General features: G+C 41.5%; 1 protein-coding gene and 1 pseudogene across 1 annotated transcript in view; both read left to right on the forward strand.

The window, feature by feature from the left end:
* The window catches only part of LOC137981217 (uncharacterized), an 18,132-nt gene that overhangs the window by 2,060 nt on the left and 8,572 nt on the right, over positions 1 to 7,500 (forward strand). The window lies entirely within an intron of this gene.
* Positions 4,433 to 5,874, forward strand: LOC137981028 (uncharacterized; annotated as a pseudogene).

The following is a 7,500-nucleotide window of genomic DNA, read 5'->3' on the forward strand; positions in this document are numbered from 1 at the left end:
GTAACAAAAAGAAAAATGACTGTAAAGTTTGACGACTTAAATCCTATCTGAAAATGGCCCGTAAGGTTTCGGGACGTTCGAGAAACAGGTCCCGTAAAACGACTCTGCGAGCATTGTCATCAATCGAGACTGCTAGGCAAAACGGTGCATGCTGGGTAATCAGGATAAAGTGCATGATAAATTTACAGACTTCGGAGTGAGAGTGACCTATCAAAATTTTATTGTGATGGTTTGTAAACGAAAATTTACTGTTTGTCATAATGTTTTCTCGATCAAATCAAGGTGAGTGTTTGATTCTATGCTTATTTACCAGTATGAGTTGTGTAGAAGCTATTCGAGTCCGTGAAATGGAGATAATGAACATGCCGAAATGCGGGCAGTCAAGCAATTGACGCTTCGTTGTTCAAGTCAAAAACATTTCTTCTACAGTAGATTTTATCACTTTTCGAGTTATCGTTTTTCTTTCAGATAGAAGATATGGCTTTCGAAGATATTCCGGAGTAGAGGGTTGGTCAACTCCAGTTTTATTTCAGGATGAGAAGAAGAGGAAAGTCGACAACAGGAAACAACAAAGATCGGGCGGTCAAGCAATCGAAACCCAAAACTCCCTTGGTTTTTCGTTAATTCTCATTCATAGCGTAACAGATGATTTCACCACAACAAGATCATCCGAATCCTTCGGCGAATAAGTCAGAACTTGGTGCACGTGCGATCTCTTAAAATAAGAGTAGTGGGATTTGCCCTAAAAGCGGCCTGGTCGCTTTCATCTAGATTTCGTGGATTTTCAATACCACACGTACTTAGAAGTCTGTTATACCCTCTTTCAAGCCGATCGAAAATATTCTTTGAGCAATCAGCACTCGGGTCGTTTGACTCAGTGTTTGACTTGAAAGCGACAATAGCTCGTGCAACAAGATCTTTCGACTTTCAATTGCTTGACCGCCCGATCTTTGTTGTTTCGACTTTCCTCTTCTTCTCATCCTGAAATAAAACTGAAGTTGACCAACGGTCCACTCCAGAAAATCTTTGAAAGCCATATCTTCTATCTGAGAGAAAAAAAGATAACTCGAAAAGTGATAAAATTGACTCGAAAAGAAATGTTTTGACTCGAACAATGAAGCGTCAATTGCTTGACTGCCCGCGCGCATTTCGGCATGTCGTTATGATAAAATTTCACCATTTCACGGACTCGAATAGCTCCTATTCAACTCATACTGGTAAATAAGCATAGAATCAAACACTCACCTTGATTAGATCGAGAAAACTTTATGACAAACGGTAAATTTTCGTTCGCAAACCAGCACAGGAAAACTTTGAAAGGTCACTTTCACTCTGAAGTCTGTGAATTCATCATCATGCACATTATCCTGATTACCCAGCATGCACCGTTATACGGTTGTAGAACAAAGCGCCCCAAGATCAGTGTGAGCATGGCTGACAAAAATAGAAGGATTTGTATGGGATCCCGATAAAAAGCTGAAGAAGATAGTTATTACTGGGTTGCCGTATGGCAATCCCAGTCGGAAAATGGGTAGATTATTTTTTTTTAGTTTTTTTTTCCGTGTCAGTAAAAGTCTTGCTTGTCACTCCCCTGGTAAGTGGTGTCTTTGTGCATAGAGCCCTCTGCGCGTATTTTCTTAGGATCGAGAGGGTAGTGGAAATGCGTAGATTTCTCTGGTGGACACAGGAGAATCATTAACTTAGCCTGCAATGGCGTCGAAAGTCATGTAACGCGAATGGCGTTCTAGTGGATCTTCGAATAAAATATACCCTTATGAAGCTCAATAATGGAAAGTCAGTTGGATAAACCAGGCAGGCGGTGAAAAACCAACACCTGGAATCTCAAAAGCGACGAGTAATGGACTTCGACAACAATCTATCGCCCGTCGAGCCGAAATCAAAGTGAGCTGTATTTCTAAAATAATATTTAACCAAGTGTAACGGTTATGTAGAACACTGAAACCAAATGGAAAATTGTCTGGTAACGTATGGGTTCAACAAAGACAGAGAACGATTGAACGAACCGAACACCTTACGTGGATCTGTGATCAACTCTGCACAGTCTTCAGGTAAAAAAAATAATTGGAAATGTAACAGCCAAGAATTATTTGAAAGAAAGCTTGTCGTGTATTTTGTGCTTCATTATTCAAGGAAAGGGTTCTTCATGGAAACGGTTTGATCCTGAAATTTAGTTTGTTGCAATATTGCGCATATTTGACACGATTGAGTTTCTTCTCTTCACGTACGTAATGAAATAGAAGGGGTTTTTGCCTCTAATAGCAAATATGTTGTTTGTTTCAAAAAAATTTTCGCCGGAAAAGGTGGCCTTTATGAATTCATCATGTTTTATGATATACGAGCTTAACTGGATAGCTTTTTATGGCAATAGTAAAGCATTTTCTTGTCAAAATGAGGTTAGCGTCTTCTGGTGTGTTAACTGAATTAAATCGTGAGTTTGTATTTGCCGTCTGCCGCGTAACCTTGATTCCCACTCTCAAAATTACCTCCAGAACCTACTTTTTGCGTAGAATAAGCGTTTAGAATGATGTTCTTGTTTTGCATAAAGCAAGCTAACAAAATATGTACCTTGCTGAGTTCGCATTTGTTAGCGTTCATAGTATTTTCGGTCCGATGTTTCTGTTTCGTGAGGGGTATATTGTTTTGGTCTCCCATCCAAACACTAACCCCGCTGAACAGCGGTTAACTTCAGTGAACTTTGGTATTACAAAGCTGTCAGATGCTCAGAGGGCACGCTTAAACTTACGGTGAAAAGAAGTTGTGAGGGAACTCGAAAATTATCAACATGTCAGCCCAGAAGCCAATGTTTCTCGCTTCTCTTTTATTTGTTATTCTTCAGAGACCGGAATGCTGTAGTTCAATACCACACAATTCAGTGCCTTCTGATTTTCTGTAACACGTACCACAGGCAACCCAGTGTATGCTTCACGGAAGCATCTCGTATGAAAAAAATCTCAGTTAAAAAGTCTGGTCTTATTGCCATTATGGATAGCTTCCTTCCTGTGTGATTATTTTCCAGATCCGACGCAATTTGAGCCATTTTTCAATTTCTGGGTTGTCAACGGTTATAATAAAATCTCAAGGCTGGAGACTAAATTCCCAGGAGCCACCAATTTGAGTCAAATATTCCTAGATAAAATGTTCCCACGGTCACAATTCCACATCAGAATCAATTGACAAAGATTGAACTTTCATCTCAACCCATCATCAACGCAATAGCAGTCCTGCGAGCAACGTCAGGCGGTGAATATTGCAACAAAAAAGCTTTCGAAGGCGGTGCTTCATCACCAAAGTGGCCACGGCTTCGACCGTTGATAACAAACTGAGCCGTATCGGGATGACAGACCGTAGTTTGTCAACCTCAAATTTCTTTATTCCCTTGGTTGTCCCGACATGATTCCATTGTCGCAGTCGTTCGTCCAATCACAAAAACGCCTCCTTCGTGTTGACAAACTTCAAAAACACATTGGAGAATCCGGAAAGCGTTGAAAGATGGAAGAATGAAAGCCGTAGTGAACAAAATTTTGCGAATTCATGCCGCTTTTATTAGTTAATAGGACTTTGTACGTAATAGGCTGTTTGCGATCGTAACTTTATTTATCAAGCCTTCAAGAAATTAACATTAATTATGCAAATAATTTTTTTTCCCGTAGTTTGTCAACCGCATGAGTGCGTTGACTCAAGCTTTCAAGGAATTAACATGCAAACATACAAATAAAATTTGTTCTCCTAGGATATTGTGCTTCGAATATTTTATGGCTGGACTTACTGAAGCCAGTAGAATTTAATTATTACCATCTGAGAGAAAACGGTCGTGTCGGGAGACCCAGGGGAATAAAAAAAATTGCGGTTGACAAACTACGGGAAAAGTTTTATTTGCATGATTAATGTTAAAGGTGGGCCCACACGAAGGGACATGTTGCAGGAACATGTAGCGGGGACAAAATCGTGTTAAGGGCACACTGAGGGGAGATGATGCAGGGATGTGTAGCAGGGACATGTAGGAGGGACCAAATCGCAGAGTTTACACACTTGTGAAAACGTAGCCGGGACACGTTTCAGGGACATGTTGCAGCGACACATCATCTCGTGCGTGCTGACATTTTTTCACTCGTGCGAAATGGAATCTGTCCCCGCAACATGTCGCACAGAGTTCAACTTGTTTAAATTCATCGTGTGCAAGGATATGCAAGGATATGCAACATGTCTCTGCAGCAAAAACTGATAATTGAGCCAATCAGACACAAGATCCAGCTTGCTTTGCGGTAGTGCATGTGGAAAAAAGATGGCGGCCGTTCACGGACTTGCAGCTAAATACAGGAATTGCACCGACCAGCGGTCTGGGTAAAAACATTGGTTTGGTGTTGGGGCTCTCATTCTCGCGGGCTCAAATTTGTAATATCTGTACAAGTGAATGACTGGAACTAGGTCGGTGCAATTCCTGTCTTTAGCCGCAAATCACAGTGGAGTCCGTGCTCACGCTAGTAATTGGAATGATTTGGATAGAAACCGAAAAATAGTTGTTGTTTTGATGATGCTGCTCGATGATGAAGCTCCTATGATGCTGGAACGACAAGTCTGGTGCCGGCAATGGCTACTGCGACGTACCGAACGGGGAGCTTATCATACGATTTTTAAAGAGTTGCCAGTTGAAGACACGCCTGGTTTTGTTCAATACATGAGGATACCGCACGCTAAATTCGTCGCTTTGGTAGTAGCAGTTGCACCATTCATAAAGAAACAGGAAACATGTATGAGAGAATCTATACAACCAAGCGAGAGAGTACTGAGCCCTTGCAATCAGGTACCTTGCAACCGGTGAAACATTCCAGTCATTATCCTTTCAGTTTCGAATCGGTACGAGTACAATATCTTGTATTGTGATGGAGGTTTGCGTCGCTATTTATCCTGTCTTCGGAAAAGAGTATTTGAAAACACCAAATACAAGTGATAAAAGGAAGGAAATTGCGCAGTTATTTTCATGACTATAAAGGAAACGAGAGCATAATAGCATTGGTTATGGCTGGACCAGAGTATGAGTGTCTATTTGTGGATGTAGGCACAAACGGACGAAAACTAGACGGCCATGCACGGCATCCGGCGTTGCTCTCTAAAGAAAGCCCTAGAGAGCTGTGACAACCCTTTGAATATACCTCCCCTTCGCCCACTGCCAGGGGCTACAAAGCCAATTGCCTTTGTTCTTACAGGGGATGAGGCCTTCCCTTTGTCCAAACACATGTTTAAGCCCTACCCAAGAAGAAATCTGACGGTCGAGGAAAGGATAGCCAACTACCGCATTTCGAGAGGGCGAAAAATATCTGAGAACATTCTCGGTATTCTGGGAAACAGATGGCGTTGTTTTCGGGCTCCCTTTTTGCTGCAATCCGAACTGAAAGGTGCAGCAGTTACTATGGCTATACTTACGCTTCTTAACTGGCAGCTACGAAACGATAGAGCAAGTCGCAACATCTACTGTCCTCCGACACTGATCGACAGAGAAGATCCGAATGCACGGGTGCTTATTCCCGGGTCTTGGAGAGATGATCTTCCTCCCGAGTCTCTTCTGCCATTGCAGCCAGCTTTGGTTCACAAATGATTACACCAGTGAAGCTAAAGAAATGCGCCAGGAGTTCACACGGTGGTTTAGTGATGAGGGAGATGTTGTATGGCAGCGAAGAATGTGTGGACTGTAAACTGAATTTCAACACACTTGCAAGCAAGTGATATAGTCACTGAAGTTACAGCTTGTGGCTAAAATGTGGTACTCCTTCAACTGTCAGCTTGATGACCTAACAAAAGAGCTTCACTTTCTTCACCAAAAGCAGAGAAAACTGGCATTCATTGGCCACAAGTGTTAAGATCCTAAATTAAAAAGGGGCTCTTTAGCTTAAAGTACCGTTTAAATGATTTGAAATATCTTCGGAAAACCAAAAAAAAAAGTCCGATAATTTTAATTGACTTTGCGTCTCCTCTTCGTACTCGGGTCTCCTTGGCGTGTTTTAAAAAGGTTAAACAACATGGTGAAATAATAAAACATACGTTTTTCTGTAGTTATAGTTTTGTTCTTTTATTTAAATTTTTTGCCTTTTTTTTTCAATTATCTGACGTATGCCGCGGAAAATCTTCAGTCAGTAGTCTCCCTTCTTCTCACGGTATTTTCGAACGCTTTTCATTTAACTAATATATTCCTATTTTTCACGTTGCCATGTTACCACCAATAGGGTAGCTCCAACTCTACTATAAAAACTACACGTAACCCACAATTCCTCGATTTGCTCTGACGAAGGGCTAACGCTCGGAACGTCAGCTTTTAGAATCTCTGTACGGTGGCAAATTTACATTATCAACTCCGTTGAAAAAGCCAAATTTTTGTATACTATTTCCCCACCGACGCAGCATCACAGTTTCTTTAGAAACTACACCCTCCCTTCTAATAGATACGGTATTTGATGAAATGATGTGAACGTGACATCATAGTAACAACAAGGAGATGTTTTGATTCAATCTCACTCGTCGTCACTCATGAGTGCTTTTAGACCCTGTCCACGAAGGCGGCGTGACTGTGATTGGACGACACGACTGAGACAAAGTGTAATTTCTGACGTTCGAGTGACATGGGAACGAGTTAGTCAGAAATTGAATATTCTGAAGGCACGGCGCAGAGGATCGTAGGTGGCTATGGGATAGGTTAGGACTATTTAGGAGTTTGGCGGGAGTTTTTCATCATTCTACGTTTATGATCAGTCGCTGACACTTTAACTTTATGCTTAACTTTTGAACTGCGCTGTCTGCTTATTTTTCCTTGTGTATAGTAGAATACCCTTTCCTCGGGGTCTGGTGCCGTTGCATTGGATGAGGAATACGTTTCCACATATTTTTGGCCACTTCTAAAGGGTGGTTTTTAGTGGTTTTTCGTATCCGGCACGGTACTGTTGCTTAGTCTATTCCTACATTAATGCAGTATATTTTGTCTATTTCTACGGGCGGTGTTATCTGATGTCCAGTTTGTAACCAATTCAGGTAAATGGAAGTCATTTTGTTCAGCAGACTGACTGATGTGCCATAATAAACTATTTTCACATTAAAGTCTCGTGTTAGTGTAGTCAGAATGCAGTCATGTCGGGACAACCAGGGGAATAAAGAAATTTGCGGTTGACAAACTACGGCCTGCCACCCCGGTACGGCTAAGTTTTCTATCAATGGTCGAAGCCGTGACCACGTAATAAAGCACCGCCTTCGAAAGCTTTTTTGTTGCAATATTCACAGCCTGACGTTGCTCGCAGGACGGCTATTGCGTTGATGATGGGTTGAGATGAAAGTTCAATCTTTGTCAATTGATTCTGATGTGGAATGGTGACCATGGGGCGTGGGAACATTTTATCCAGGAATACTGATTTGACTCAAATTGGAGGCTCCTGAAAATTTAGTCTCCAGCTTTGGGATTTTATATAACCGTTGACAACCCAGAAATTAAAAAATGGC

Source organism: Montipora foliosa, chromosome 12 (genome assembly GCF_036669935.1).
Source record: "Montipora foliosa isolate CH-2021 chromosome 12, ASM3666993v2, whole genome shotgun sequence".
Taxonomy (NCBI): Eukaryota; Metazoa; Cnidaria; class Anthozoa; order Scleractinia; family Acroporidae; genus Montipora; species Montipora foliosa.